Raw genomic sequence first — 15,915 nt, forward strand, 5'->3', positions numbered from 1 at the left:
GGCTCCCAGTTAGCTCTCCGCCCTTCCACGTCATCCCGCATTTGGGGGCGCCTCACGAGAAGTCTGGGGACTGGAATCGTAGTACAGCGGGTAGGGCACCCCGGCATCCCATATGGCCCCTCAAGTCCTGCCAGGAGCGACCCCTGAGCAGAGTCAGGTGCAAACCCTGAGCATCCCTGGGCGTGGTCCAATCCTCCCCTCAAAAACAGAAGCCTAGAGCTACGTAACGGAGCCTTTCCAAGAACACCTACTCCAAATGTCTTGCGTGTGCTCTATCTACAACGGTTCTTAGACACTTCGCCTTCACATCTGTTCCCTACTCCAGGGTACAGTCTGTTCAGATACATGATCAGCTCCTGATACCCGGTATTCCTTAGAAACAACAGTAATAGGTGGATCATAAAACCATGTCATTGACTTGGAAACAAAATTTTTTTTCTTCTTGTTTAGTTTTTGGCTCACACTCAGCAGTGTTCAGGGCTTAGTCCTGGCTCTGAGTTTAGGGATCATTCCTGGTGGTGCTCGGGGAACCCTGTGGGGTGCTGGGGATTGAACCCAGGCCAGCCATGTGGAAGGCAAGTGTCCAGCCCACTGTCCTAGCTGATATCCCAGCAGCGAATTCTTTTTGAGGAAAAAATAATGTGCCATCATCACATACCACCTACAATTACTGTTCCAGCAGTCCAAGAGACCCAGAGAGAATACATGTTTTATTCATATATGTAGCCCTACAAGTAGCTTAGCTCCTGCAGTACAGTAGGGTGTCAGCAAAGGGCTAGCGAAGGAATACAGCCCCAAATCTCCAAACTGACCAGCCTGAGAGCTAACTAGGGGGCTTCATAATCCGTATCACTCTGCTACTTCTGAGGGTCGATCCGTCTGCAAGGCTTCGAAACTCCTCTCTGCAACCGTCACTTCAACGTTACGGTGGGATTCTTACGAACTGGACTTTGGTCTCATTCGCCTCCTGGGGACCCTAGACGGCTTGGATTCTGGGTCTCCTGAGGTCCCTGTCAAGTTTATAAAGTGCACTTCATGTCTCTAGCATTTCAGAAGCATCGATCCTTATATTCTCTTTGATCCAAATATTATCAGTATCTAATTTATTTACATTTCGGTATCATAGGAATTAGAAAAATGTTGCCAACACATGAAGTTTTGACCAAAAATATCCCAGATTTGGGGCCCGAGCACATGGCCAGCCCTGGCACAGAGGTGGAAGTTATCCCTGACTCCTGAATACTGCCAGGCATGGGCCCCCTGTCCCCCAAAAAAGTGTAGGAGCAAAATGAATTTCAATCTTCTCTCCCTCCAAAATAAAAAGGAATTTAGCAGTTACTTTTAAAACTTCCTTTGAAGTTACTCTCATAATTCTCTTTAAACAATGTGGTAAACATACAACAAACACACAAAACAGAATCAGATAAAAGGTGCTCGGAGACAAGAGTTGAGGTGCCCTTCTCCAACCCCCCATGGGTTATTCCCCGGCCAGATACGGGATTCCGAGCTGAGAAGTCAGTGAAAAACATTACTATCATATGAATAGTTTTCTGCATGCCAACACAGTCATTCGTTTACATACACACATTGGTTTTTGGGTCACACCCAGTGATGCTTGGGGCTTACTCAGGAACAGAGGCGACTGGGGGACCATATGGGGATGCTGAGGTTCGAACCTGGGTGGGTCACATACAAGGCAAATGCTGTCCCCACTGTGGTTTGGCTCCAGCCCATAAACAAAGCATTTTTTAAAAAGTTGTTCACACACACCCATCCCACCACTATTACCCCTTACTTACCAGCGTTATTTCAAATTTTCCGAACTACCACCCAAACCCGCCCCAGTAGCAGCCCTACATAATTTATTATGTATTGCTTGTTATAAGTAATTCTCTAAAAATGATCAAAAAACGTTTCCCTAGAAGAAAGTGTGTTAAGATCGTTATAGCTCACCCTGGAGCCACCAAACCCTTCCTACAAGAGATCACTAACACGCTGTTACAGGTTGGGCCTTGTGTGCGAATTTTTTTTTCTTTTTAACTCATACTGGTTGTTTTCTACCTTACAGCCTATTCAATGCGCCTTACTCCTGGTACATCGGTGGCACAGGGTATGAGATGTCACGGTCGCGTGCTCCAGGAATTCTCAAATGTTAAATAAGGTGATGCAGCTGCAGTTAAATTTTTAACTGGACGGTGGCTTTGGGGTCTGGGGCACCTGTGCAGCTTCCTGCTCTCTTCCAAGACGTCCTTGTGAGTCTCTGATTCACGGCTGGTTACTGAGCTTATACGACTCCAAAGACAGTTTGTGGGTGTGACCGCCAGGCTCCTGGAAGAACAGGGAGATTGGGGGGCGGTTGCTCATCCCCAACTCTGCGAGAGCCTGGAGATTTCAGTCACAAAACCTACGTAACTGAGTTTTCCAGCAGATTCACTCGTGGATGAAGCTAGTCCGAACCTCCAGAGACCAGCTGTGAGCATGGCAGCAACTAGGTTCTGGAGATTTTCCTCTGCTGGTCTGTGGGACTCACCCATCCCCTCCGGAGTGCCTTGGATATAAGGTTCAGCCTGACGAGGACTTTAGAGGCATCTCCAACAAAGCAGTTCTGAAATTAAGAACTGCTGGAGAGCAATACTGCACAATACTGCAACACTAACACGACCCAGCCAGCGTTACAAAATCCTTCCTTACATCAAGACTGGCTTTACCCGTATTCATTTGGGAATGTTTCCTACCTACACATTAGCCATAGGCTCAACACGGGGAGTGAATTAAGTCTTACACCTTGTGCACTTTTTACTTTTGCTTCTGTCTTTGCCTCTGGTCCTTACTTCCACTTACATGCCCTCCTGAAGAGATGACAGCAATCAAGAATGAGTAGTAACAAGTGAGTTTTCACCCAGCACTTTCCCAAAAGCAACGAAACAGCAATACTAATTTCAAATACGGCAGCAGTTCACTGCCTAGAGAAACGAATAAGGCTTGAAAGGGCAGATGCCCAGCGACTTTAACTTAAATGCTCACGCTCTCTTTACTATGACAGACAAAGAAGTCGGAGCAATAGTACAGAGGGCACTTGCTTGCATGCAGCCAGACCAGGGTTTAATCCCCAGCATGTCATGCAGTCCCCTGCGCCCTGCCAGGACTCCGTGCAGAGCCGGGAGTGAGCTCTGAGCACCACCAGGCGTAGCTCCAAAGCCAAAATCGGAAATGAGCACATTATTGATTTCTGGACTGAATGGATTCTTACCCACTTATTGTTTCATCCTGGGAAAAGGCTGTTTACCTTTCCTATTGAAACGCGTGCCTTAACTTGTTCACTTTCACCATTTCTGCCTGAGTTCCGGGGCCTCACCATCAGCGAGACCCTCTACCTTCACCCCAGCAAGTGCTGCCGGCTCTACAACCCGACTCCTCGACCTGCTGCACAACAGCTTGGCAGCTTCATCTCACACTGAACCACTTTATTCTTTTTGCCGGGTTCTGGAGGCTACATCCACAGCTGGCAGTGCCAGGGATCTAATCCTGGGCGCCAGCAAGCCAGCCCCAGCCCTTCTGGGTCCTCTCCCCGGGCCGAAGCCTGCCTGTGCCTTACCTACCTTCCCAGGACCAAAATCCACTCTGTTCCTCATCTCAAGCACTTAGGTCAGGGCTAGGTCAACAATGGTGCCCAAGAAACAATCTCCCGCCCCACAAGGCTGCTAGGACACAGGAGAGGTGGGCTGCACTTACAGTGATCGACTTTAAGTGGGGAGATTTTTTCCTATGGTGAGTCAGGAAAAGACTTCCCAAGGAAGTGAAGCTACCAAGGAAGTGTTTGACCCAGAGAGTAAGTCAGAATTGAAAAGTGACATTGAAAATTGGAAAGTGAAAGAATACCCTGAGAAGATGAAGTATGAATCAAAGTTCTGTTGTGGCAGGAAGGAGGAAGGAGGGCCCTAAGAATGATGTGAGACGAAGATGAAGAGAGGGGCCAGTAGATCCCACCCACCCAGTTTGATCCTGAAAGAAGAGAGAAGCAGGAGCCGGGTACGATCAGATCTTGAAACACAGCACGAGGAGCACTGAGAAGAGCTAAGAGGGAGCAGAAGAGAACTCAGGGGACTGCTGAGGGTTCCTGAGGGAGTCTCTGTGCACAAGCTGATGGTGATGTGCTCGTGGCACCCTGGACAGACCTGGGAGGTACGTTCCGGGCCAAGCAGAAGGCCAACGTCTGCACGGACAGACACACAGCAGAGGAGAAACAGAGGCCCGAGGGAACAGAAACAAGCCAATGACGCGGCAGAGCTGGCCTGGCTAGCGGTGAGGACTCAGGACAGAGAGGACCCTACCTCGCCCCTTCTCCTACTACACAGGCATGACCCCAGAGACCGCCTGCTTCGTTTCCTCTTCTGCGAAAGCTTCACTCTGCTTCCTCTGGTGAACCCCGCACTCAATTTCCCAACTGACGGAACAAAGCAAGAACATTCTTTCCAGTTAAGCTCCCCCACCCCCCTCTGCAAAGCGGTCAACTGTGCTGGCATCAGCTCTGTCCGACCCTCGGTCTGCTACGGAGGCTTCTACAAAGGCGTCACCTCCTCACGGCTCTTGGTCGTCTCCGGCCTGTCTGGCTCCTGTGCTCAGGCCACGCGCTCAGCTGGCCTCTGGCCTCTGTCCCGCTGAGCTCTTCTCACCCTGTGTCGTGCACGGCGACCTGTAACCCCAGGTCTTCCTCTCTGCGCTTTTCGGCAAGCCCGTGAGAAATGTCACTCACGCCCGAGTGCCCAGATGCTAGGCCCAAAGGTGTTCACAGCCCCAATCTAACTTTTCCTGCCTCCCCCAGAAGCCCCAGAAGCGTATACACAGGGACCCATTCTCTCAGCCCTGAACCCGAGTATCAGCATACACAGAGCCCCATTCGCTCACACACCCCCCACCTCTGCAAACAATCTTCCAGTATGCTTGTTCTAACAGACATCACCCAAGTCCAAGACCAGACTGTTCTCTTGCCTAACCCTTAGTCACGTTATTTACAAAGTTTTACGAATTTCTCCAATCTTCTTTTCTCTGCAGCTCTTACTCGCAATGGTTACTCCTGCAGGTTGATCAACCTAAATGCAAACATGACGGCATTATAACCCACTGTTTAATTCGTCAATGGATCCTTTATGACTAACGCTTAAAGGTTCAAATTCCCAAGGTGGCTCCCCAGCCCAAGAGAACCCCAGCAGTCAACAGCCTCCAGAACTCAATCGCCGCCAGGCTGATGGCCATTCTCCAATGAGTGAATCTGCAGAAAACCCAGGTAGGGGGGACTTGTGACTGAAATCTTCAGGCTCGCACGGAGTCGGGAATGGGTGACCTCTCCCGTGTCTCCGATGACTTGGCAATCAAACCCACGGCAACCACGATCCAAAGACTCAGAAACAAAGCTCTTACAAGAGAGCAACACAGAACAGCACGTCGCAGAGACGCTTCCAGACCCGGCACCAGGCTGTCTCCTCCGGGCAACCTGGAGGGAGGCGTGTGAGTCCCCCTTCCCGCTCCCACTGAGCCCTGACAGCTGAAACCCTCCAGAACTCAATTGCCGCCACGCTCATAGCCACTCTTCACGGGCTCAGACAAGCCTCTTCACCCCTGAATGAATCTGCTGAAGAACCGTATTTTAAATTGTAGAATTCCTGGAGCATCTCGTACGTTGTACCACTGATGTACCAAGAGCAGCAAACCACATTTGATGGGTTTTAAAGTAGAAGTTTAGTTTTAAAGTAGAAGGCAATCATTGCAGGGGTGGAGGCGGAAAAAAAAAATATATCTATATCTATACACACACACACACACACACAAGCACCCAAGACTCAACCTTTAACAATATGTTAGTAATCAATCTCTTAAAGACTTAATGGCTCCAGCGTGAAATACAAGAATTTTCATACATTTTCCTCTAAGGAAATTTTCTTGAATATTTTTAACAGATTATTTATAATAAGCAAGCACTGTAGCACTGTCCTCCCGCTGTTCATCGATTTGCTCGAGCGGGCCCAGTAACGTCTCCATTTTCGAGACTTGGTGTTACTGTGTTTGGCATATTGAATATGTCATGGGGAACGTGTCAGGCTTTGCCGTGCGGGTGAGATACTCTCAGTAGTTTTCTGGGCTCTCGAAGAGGGGCGGAGGAATCGAACCCGGCTAGGCCAGGCTGGCTGCGTGCAAGGCAAACGCCCTACCGCTGTGCTATCGCTCCGGCCCAACAAGCAATACAAAATAAATTATTTTGGTTCTGCTTTGGGGGCAAGGTTTGGGGTTCGGGGCGGAAACATTCAAAATAAGGGGGTGGGAAGGTGTAACAGGAGTGAGACTGGTGTTTGAATATTAAATGTAACAAGTTGTTGTGAATGATTTTATAAAATAAAATTTTAAAAAATTCCTAAATTTCTGTGGGCAAACAGGCAGTACGGAGGTTATGGCACCTGCCCTGCATGTGGCCAACACTGGTTCGATCAGCGCGTCACTCCCCCACCGCCTTGGGTGAAGCCCCAACTCCACCCTCCGTCTCCCCAAAAGATGAAACTCTCTCTCCTCCATGGTACGAAAATTGACAAATGAACTAAATATAGTAAAAATGAACTTGTAAAAATTAAGTTCAATTCCCAAAGGGTGTGGAGTCAATTGGGACAAAGGGAACAAACGTATTTTCAGGGACGGAACTGGGCTCTCAGTGGTGGGCTTAATGTAGCATGTGTGTACATACGTCCATACAAATGCACACACAGGTATCTCGGTGGTGCACATTTGAAAATTGTTATGTGATGCAGTATTATTTTAACAAAAGAGTAATAGATTAACTTTGAAAACGATCTGAATTCTAACACGTGACAAATGAAGCCCTTCATGAGTTGGTTCTACCTTAGTTTTTCTGGGAGTACGGGTGGCAGGGCCATGTTTGTCTCAGGGATCCTTCCTGGGGGTGCGCCGGGTGGGGCCAGGGTTACGAGCCTTACCAGCTGGATTCATCCGCTAGGTGAGCTTTACTGAATTTGTACAATCCCACACACTCACACACACAAAAAATGGTAGTATTCTGTGTTGTAACTACTTGTGTGGGGGGTTTTTTTTTTTGCTTTTTTGGGGGTCACACCCGGCGATGCACAGGGGTTACTCCTGGCTCTGCGCTCAGGAATCACCCCTGGCGGTGCTCAGGGGACCATACGGGATGCTGGGAATTGAACCCAGGTCGGCCGCGTACAGGACAAATGCCCTACCCGCTGTGCTATTGCTCCAGCCCCACTATTTGTGTTTTAACCAGGCAAGTTAGTGGCCCAGCTCAGACATTTATTTTCTGCAGGTTTACATGATCATATCTACAACAGACTTCTTTTCCTAAACATTTTTAGTTCAATCAGGTATTAAAATCAGCCTGACTCCAAATGACTGCAAATTCAATGTAGATACCAGAGCTACGTGAAGACCGGAAAAACCACTGAGCCTCCACTCTGTCCAGCATCCCTGCTGACACCGTCCTGCTGCTTCCTTTGTGAGAAGGAGAACACGACCAATTCCATACCAAAGAGACCGATGTGTTAGCCCAAACTGGGAGATGTTTTAGAGAAAACTCTTTTGTGAACTGGCATTTTTCTTTCCATTGGTACTGATAAGATCCCTTAGAACTGTTACATGGAAAATTTAGTAATTTGGAAGACTTGTATAATGGAAGTGATCGGTGAAAAAATCAGAGCAGAGTCCAGAGGAAGCCTACTGCTATAGTGTGGCCCAACTGGAACAGAACAGAAACCATATTGGTGTGTATTTTTAAGATTTAGAGCAATCTGTCCATTTGCCAGATACGATAAATCTTCTCTTACTCCTTCCAGTCAAAGCCCAGCAGAGTTTAAAGGGTTGATCCTCAATAAATTCAACTTTTAAAATGAGTTCGTAAAAACAAAAGTTCTATGCGAGCCCTTGAAAAGATTCTCACTATTGCATGTAAGACACGAAAAAATAAGTATTAAAATCAACAAAGGCAAAACACACACTGCCCCTTAATCCACCCTAATCATCAGTAATTGGTAATCTCTCCTTTTCATTCCAACAGCTGGCCATTCTGCTGCCACTTAAACGATTTCTATTCACTTAGAGAAATGGGAAGGCCAATTTTCTAGGACAATTCTATCCACAATCAGTAATCCAGAGAAAATGAACTCACTTTGTACATTTCTTTCAGTAAATTCCTCAGAACACTAGTATTTTGAAAGTCTCACACCATTAGAAAAAGAAATCTGCTTTTCACAAATTATATAATTCAAGGATACTTTGGGGGTCAGAGTGATACCTCAGAGGACTGGAGTGTGTTGCTGGTGTGAATTCAGTCCCCAGCAACCACATGTCCACCCATGCAATGCTAGGTTACAGCCCGAGTTCACTCCAGCATTGCTGGGGAATCCCCCGCCCCTGAAATCAAAGATATTTTCTATTACTTCTATTAATTTTTTTTTTTTGGCTTTTTGGGTCACACCCAGCGTTGCACAGGGGTTACTCCTGGTTCATGCACTCAGTAATTACTCCTGGAGGTGCTCGGGGGATGTTGGGATCCATAGGGGATGTTGGGAATCGAACCCGGGTTGGCCACGTGCAAGGCAAACGCCCTATCCGCTGTGCTATCGCTCCAGCCCCTACTTTTAAATTCTTCATCTTCAAATCCCACAATTCTATCTTTTGTTTTGCAGGGAGGGGAGAGGGACTTTTTTGTTGGGCTGTTTCGTTTTGGGGCTACAACCGACGACCCCACTCTTGGTTCTGTGCTCAGGGATCAAAAATCCCAGCGGGGCTCAGAGACCCATACGTGATGTCAGGGATGAAACCCACGTTGGCCATGTGCAAGGCAAGAACTCTGCCCAATGTATGGCTCTGGCCCCCACAATTCTATCTTTCTTGGTCACATCAAAACTTCATGAAATGGGCCTAAGAAATCTTGGCTGGCATGCCTGCCGTCACCCACGGCCTTCTGATGCCAGTCACCTTCCTAGGGCTCACATCTCTCCAAACCGACTGAGCCCGTCACTTCAAATCTCCCCCGCTGGGTCTCTGAGCAGCAGACAGGGGCTGCATGGGGCCCAAGGATATACAGAAGACGAGTCACATTCTCCCCTAACAGGCACTTGAACCCGGTGCAAGAAATCTAACAGGTCATTAGTTTGCTGCATGGCAGGAAGCGGAAGAAGGAGCATCTCACTGGGATGGGCTCAGGAAGTTTCTCAAGCAGACAGAGCCTTTGGGACGGGTGAGAACGCAGTAGGCCGGAGACTACAGCAGGAGGACAGAACCAAGTCTCTGAAACTGACAACTTTCTTTGGCTTGGAAAAAATTCTACACCAGGGGGCTGGAGAAACAGCTCCAAGGACTGGAGTTCCCGCTTGCAAGCAGGGGGCATGGGTTCAATCTCCAATACCGCAAGGTCCCCCAAGCACGGCCGGGCGTGACCTCAAGGCACAGAGCTGAGAGCAGCTCCTTCCCCTCCCCTCCCCCAATCTTCCCCCACACCTGCCCACCCACAAAAAAACACTCAGGAACTCACATGTGCCCAAGAAGTACTGGCAGTTCTGCTACCCACAGCAGAGCACTAAGGCCACAGCGCTAAGACTAAAGGGGGGAGGGGCAAGCACTGTGGAAGGAGCACAGCCCCCTGGGAGCAGGCTTAAGAGCCCCAGAAGCAGACACCCCCAGCGAGGAGGGATGTGACCCCAGAATGGGCTGTGGGCCCCACCACGGGCCACAACCAGATGCAGCAGCGACCCTGGGTCAGCCCCTCACTGGCACCATCAGCAGAGAGGAGGGGATGGAAGAACATTCTAACGGGCCTAACCCACTGCTTGGCACACTACTGTGCCCAGCAAGTATCCGCGATTCTCCTCATTTATGGGGAACTGAGAGCTAATGTGGATCAAAAATGGGCTTCGACTGTCATCATTTAATTGCTCCCTGCTGAGAAATGTACAATTAAGGTCTAGATGAACAAATATATTTGTGCATGCAGCTGTCTGAGAACGAGGTTTCCATTTTACTGTCACTTTTTTTGGGGGGAGGGGGTCACACCCGGTGATGCACAGGAGTTACTCCTGGCTCTGCACTCAGGAATTACTCTTGGTGGTGCTCAGGGGACCATATGGGATGCTGGGAATCGAACCCGGGTCGGCTGCGTGCAAGGCAGACGCCCTACCTGCTGTGCTATCGCTCAAGCCCCTACTGTCACCTTTTTTGACTGCAAAAGCATTTTCACAAACATGCCCTGATTCAGTGAAAGTTAAACCCCTTGAGGGTTTTCTCATCTCTTTTCGTGCAGTTCTCAAAGCACAAATAATACTCTGACAGCAAGTATCTTAGACCCAAGTATTCTGAATATGTCACTGTCCTCCCGTTGTTCATCGGTTTGCTCGAGCAAACCCAGTAACGTCCAGTAACGTCTCCATCATGAGACTTGTTGTTACTGTGTCTGGCATATCGAATACGTCACGGGGAGCTTGCCAGGCTCTGCCGTGCGGGCGAGATACTCTCGGTAGCTTGCCTGGCTCTCGGAGAGGGGCGGAGGAATCGAACCCGGCTCAGCCGCGCTGGCTGAGCACGAGGCAAATGCCCTACCACTATGCTATGGCTCCAGTCCATTCATTCTGAATATGAAACAGGCTTATCTTTGTTGTCTAGGGCATGATCAACTTAGAACAGCCAAAGAGACACAACAGGCTAAAAAATACTCAGTATTTTGCTCTGAAAAGTGATCTCCATGTTTGCCACACAGTCAGTCAGTCACAAGCTTCCTCCTGCCCACACCGACCCCACACCAGATTTCTCCTCCAAGGTTGCAAATGGAGTTAAGGTGGCTGTGCACGGGGGAGGGGCCTGGACTTGGTCTTCAGCACTGACCACACGACCGACCCGCAGTCTTCCCAGGTGACACAACCAAGACATCAATCTCCAGCATGGCCACCACAGCCACGCACAGGTAGCCAGGAAAGCAACAACTCAAAGGTGTGCAAGCAAAGCGGGCGTTTGGACCTGGAGCCCCTTCCCTGGCCCCAGAATTATGAACTGAACATTTTATGGAGGCATGAAATAAAGCAGGCCGGGCTGGAGAGGAGGTACAGCAGGTAAGGTGCTTCCACACAGTCAGCGTGGGTTCGATCCTCAGCACCACACACACTCTTCCAAGTACCACCAGGAGTGATCGCCAAGCACGGCAGCAGGAGTAAGTCCTGAGCACCACCAGATATATGACTCAAAAAATAGCCACAGAACCCCAAAACCACACACACACACACACACACACACACACACACACGATAACTCTGAAATTTAAAAAACTTGAAAAAACAAGGGAGCAACATAGGACACGCCTCAGAGATGCCTCCAGACCCAGCGTCAGGCTGTCTCTGTGGGGGCGGGTTTCCCTCCCCCCCCAACTTCCCTCCCCGCCCCAACAGAGCCCCTGCCACCGAAAACCTCCAGAACTCGATTGCTGCCAATGCTCACAGCCATTCCCCACAGGCTTGGACGGGCCTCACCCGTGAGTGAATCTGCTGTATAAGCATTCTAAATTTGAGAATTCCCGGAGCATCTCATACCACTGAGGTACCAAGAGTAGCACACAACATTTGATGGGAGTTAACTGACGTGTTATAATCTCTTATACACGGGCCTACTGGCCCCAGGATGAAACACAACAATCTTCACACACTTTCCTCTAAGGAAACTTAATTGGACCATTTTTAGGGGATTATTCATAACAAGCAATAATTAACACAAAATTGTTTCCGTTCTGCTTCGGGGGGGGGCACGGTTTGGGATTTAGGGTGGAAACATTCGAAATACGGTGGTGGAAGGTGCAGCGGTGGTGGGATTGGTGTTCAAATATTAAATGTAAATGAATCATTGTGAACAACTTTATAAAAATTAAAAAAAATTTAAAGTAAACAAGCATTTTCAATTTTATTAAAAATAATCGTGTTCATAGGACCAGAGCAACAGCATAGCGGGTAGGGCGTTTGCTTTGCCCGTGGCCGACCCAGGTTCTATTCTTCCGCCCCTCTCAGAGAGGCTGGCAAGCTACCAAGAGTATCCTGCCCGCACGGCAGAGCCTGGCATGCTCCCTGTGGCGTATTCGATATGCCAAAAACGGTAACAGCAAGTCACACAATGGAGACGTTACTGGTGCTCACTCGAGCAAACTGATGAACAACGGGAGGACATTCCACCGACAGTGGAATTGTGTCCATTAACAAAAGCAGAGGATCTACAATCATACCTCATGGTGTTTCACTAATTAAAAAAAAAAGCAGAGGAAGGCACTTAAGTGCCTTTTATATTCAGTGAACACTTACTACTCACAGAATGAGCATCGGGCTCTGCTCAAACACATTCGCATAAACCGTCTCATTTGCGTCATGAGCCATTCCCCAGTACTAAAAAGTTCTAACATTTGCAACCTTGATCCCACCTAATTCCTGAAATCGGATTCCTACTGGAACCCAGCTCCTTCCACCTTAAGCATGTTCTACTGTTCTTTCTGAGGCGATGCTGGCATCCAGGAGGTGGCTTCAAGAGCTGGAGATTTCGCATGGAGTCCTGGGTTTGACTTCCTGCACTCAGATTCTCAGCACTGACAGATGTTGCCATGGCTCCCCCCAAAATAAATTCTTTTGTCCATCTTTAAGTTCCTTTTGGGGGTTAGCAGGAGGCTGGGGATGTTAACAGGGTGGCGGTGCTCAGGGTTTGCCCCTCTGAGATCAGGATCACTCTGAGAGGTGCTCAGAGAGCAAATGGTCTGCCCGGGATTGAGCCTGGGTTGGTTGCCTATAAGACAAGCACCTCCCCACTGTACTATCGCTCTCATCCCTGTTTTTAAGTTCTTAACTCCAAAATAAACACTGCTTATCCCTAATGACACAAAGTGATAATACCCATAAAATTAACCAAATAATGCCTTGGATCACATCAGCTAAAAAAAAAAAAAGACCAAAAAACTAGAATGGTAACAAACGTCTATCTTAACTGAGCAAAAGACATTGGATTTTCATATTCCTGCCAATCTCAGGACTATTTTCCACTCCCTTTGTACACGGAAAGCATTCTTGATTTGAATGGACTGCAGACAGCAAGTCTGACCCTAGAGTCACCAGAGAGAACTAGGGAATGGGAAAAAAATTCCAACTGGTATGATTACATTACAATGTTAACAACACATTACTCATCACTGTGCTACAAGAAAGAACTTGCAAGTGGGCAAGGAACATGCAGGAAGCCAAGGACACAAACAAGACGGTCTCAGTCCTCAGAGCACACAGCCAAATGCCACAGCAGGCCCCTGCGCAGGCCATGTCCAGGTAGAAGTGGCAGAGAGAGAGGAGGAAGAAGGGAGGGGACGAGGAAGATCTGCCTGCGCCAAGGTGGATTCTTTCTGGAACTCATGAAAAGAAACACTGGGGTTCCACCTATTTTTCTAATGTGATGTAATTACAAAGGACACACAATAATGAAGTGAATGGTTTCAGACACTTTCCTGGAACACACCAGATGTGCCTCTCTCTACATCCGAGCTCTCCTGCTTTCTTGTTTGATGACTCTGGGCAAATTATTCTACTCCTCTGTGTCTTAGTAGGGACTTCATTTGACAGGTACTATAACAACCTAAGAACTTTATTTTTCTATTTGTTTGTTTTTTGGGTCACACTTGGTAGTGCTCAGGGGCTGAGTTCTGCACCCTGACTCTGCACTCAGGGATCACTCCTGGTGGGCTCGGGGAACCATATGGGATGCCCATGGGGATCAAATTTGGGTTGGCCACATGCAAGACAAGTGCCCTACCCACTGTGCTATTGCTCTGGCCCCTGTCCTTAGCACCTGAAATACTGCCTAAATATTTTGAGTGGATTCATCTATAAATAGGCATAAGACTGTCTCATGGAATTGTTACGAGTATTAAAGTGCTCAGTATAAATCAGGGTAGGATACAAGTGGTCCTACATGGAAAGTATCATGCTAAGCGAAATGAGTCAGAAAGAGAGGGACAGACATAGAAAGATTGCATTCATCTGGGGAACATGAAGTAACAAAATAGGAGACTAAGTCTGGTATACCTAAGAATAGCCGAGATAAGGACCAGGAGGTTTACTCCATGGCTCGGAGGCCAGCTGCACATGCTAGGGGAAAAGGCAGCTCAGATAGAGAAGGGAGCACCAAACAAAGGGTGTTGGGAGGATCCTCCCAGGATGGGAGATGCATGCTGAAAGCAGACTATAGACCAAACATGACTGCCACTCAATGCCTCTTTTGCAAACGATAGCACCCAAAAGGAGAGAGAGAACAAAAGGGAATGCCCTGCCACAGAGGCGGGGTGGGATGGATACTGGGATCCGTGGTGGTGGGAAATGGGCACTGGTGGAGGGAAGGGTATTCGATCATTGTATAACTGAAACCCAAGCACAAAAATTTCTAAGTCTACAACTGTACCTCAAGGTCTCACTAATAAAAATTAAAAATAATAATAAATAAATCAATCAGGGTCGGTTTTCACTGCTAAGTCGTTTTCAGACCACAGAGGTGAACACAGAGCCTGAGCACATGCTGTGTGCATGCAGGATACCCGGCCCAATGGCCGGCACCACATGGTCGGCCAAGCCAGCAGAATCCCTGAGCATTACCTCATGTGGCCCCCAAACCGAAACATCAGTCACTGAAATCTAAAACTAGGAAAGCTTTCTTCTCTTTAGTTTTCAGCCAGGTCAGAGGTTTTAGCAGAAAAGTCCCAGAAAGGATGAAGAGGAATTAAGTAGCCCAGACGCCAAGCATTATCAGATGTTTATTGACTCGGGAACTCGTCGTCAAATCCAGGAGATTTCATCCTGGCAGCAAAATGAAATGCCAGTGCCAGACCCTTACAGTAGGTGGAGAGTAAGTGTCAGTTGGGCCAGAAAAAGCTATTTTGGGTCTTCAAGTATGTTACCAGATAAAAGCCTGGTAGACATGAAAAAGAGAATCAGTTCCATCTTAAATATACCTCGCTACATGTTTTAAAACCAAAGAGAAAGGATTTTTTAGAGGGCTATTCTCGAAAAAGAATTTCCCGTTAGCAAAACCACTTTATTGATCGGCAGCATTTATGCCCTTTCAAGCAATATGATCTCCATAAGTAAACGTGACTGCTGATGGGGTTGCGGGCGGGGTGGGGGGAGGAGATGCTTGAAAATTGGGGGCTTCAAAGACAAACGGGGTTTCCAGGACTAACTCACCCACAGCACCCACCCGCAGCCTATCCCCTGGAAGAGGACTGCTTCATCTTCAACACTGGGGGTGGGGAGAGGAAAGGGCATATTCATTCGGACCCAAAACATAAAGTGATCCCTTGACTATGAAGAACTGAATCGCAAATGAAGACATCTCTAGAGGTCTTGGGCGCTCTGATGGTGGTGAGGGAAGGTGTACCAAGACCACAAATGCCAGCACCAGTAGGAACAACTCATTACTTTACTACTTTATTTTTTTAGGTAGCTGAAAGGGCCCAGAGAGACGGAACAGCAGGTGAGCTCTGCCCTGCACCTGGGTTCAATCCCTGGCACCCATAGGGTCGCTCAAACTCACCAGGACCTATCCCTGAATGCGAAGCCGGCAGTAAGTCCTGCGCGCCACTGGGGGTGCTCCCTCTCACCCTCACCAAGGACAGCTCTAAACTACTGAGATCTCTTGCATTAGGAACAGGGTACGCAGAAATACACACATTCCGTGTCTAAGTCATAAATGGAAAGAGCAGGTGGTCGAATCTCGGCATCACGTGTTCCTCAGAGTCCCATTTCACTCCCCAGGCATCTGCTTGTGTTACTTAGCCACTTAATCAGCAGTACCTCCAGTAAAGCGGAAGGGTATAAAAGAAAGAGCACTGACGAAATCAGAAGA

The sequence above is a fragment of the Sorex fumeus genome, unplaced genomic scaffold, assembly GCF_029834395.1.
Source record: "Sorex fumeus unplaced genomic scaffold, SorFum_2.1 ptg000001l, whole genome shotgun sequence".
Taxonomy (NCBI): domain Eukaryota; kingdom Metazoa; phylum Chordata; class Mammalia; order Eulipotyphla; family Soricidae; genus Sorex; species Sorex fumeus.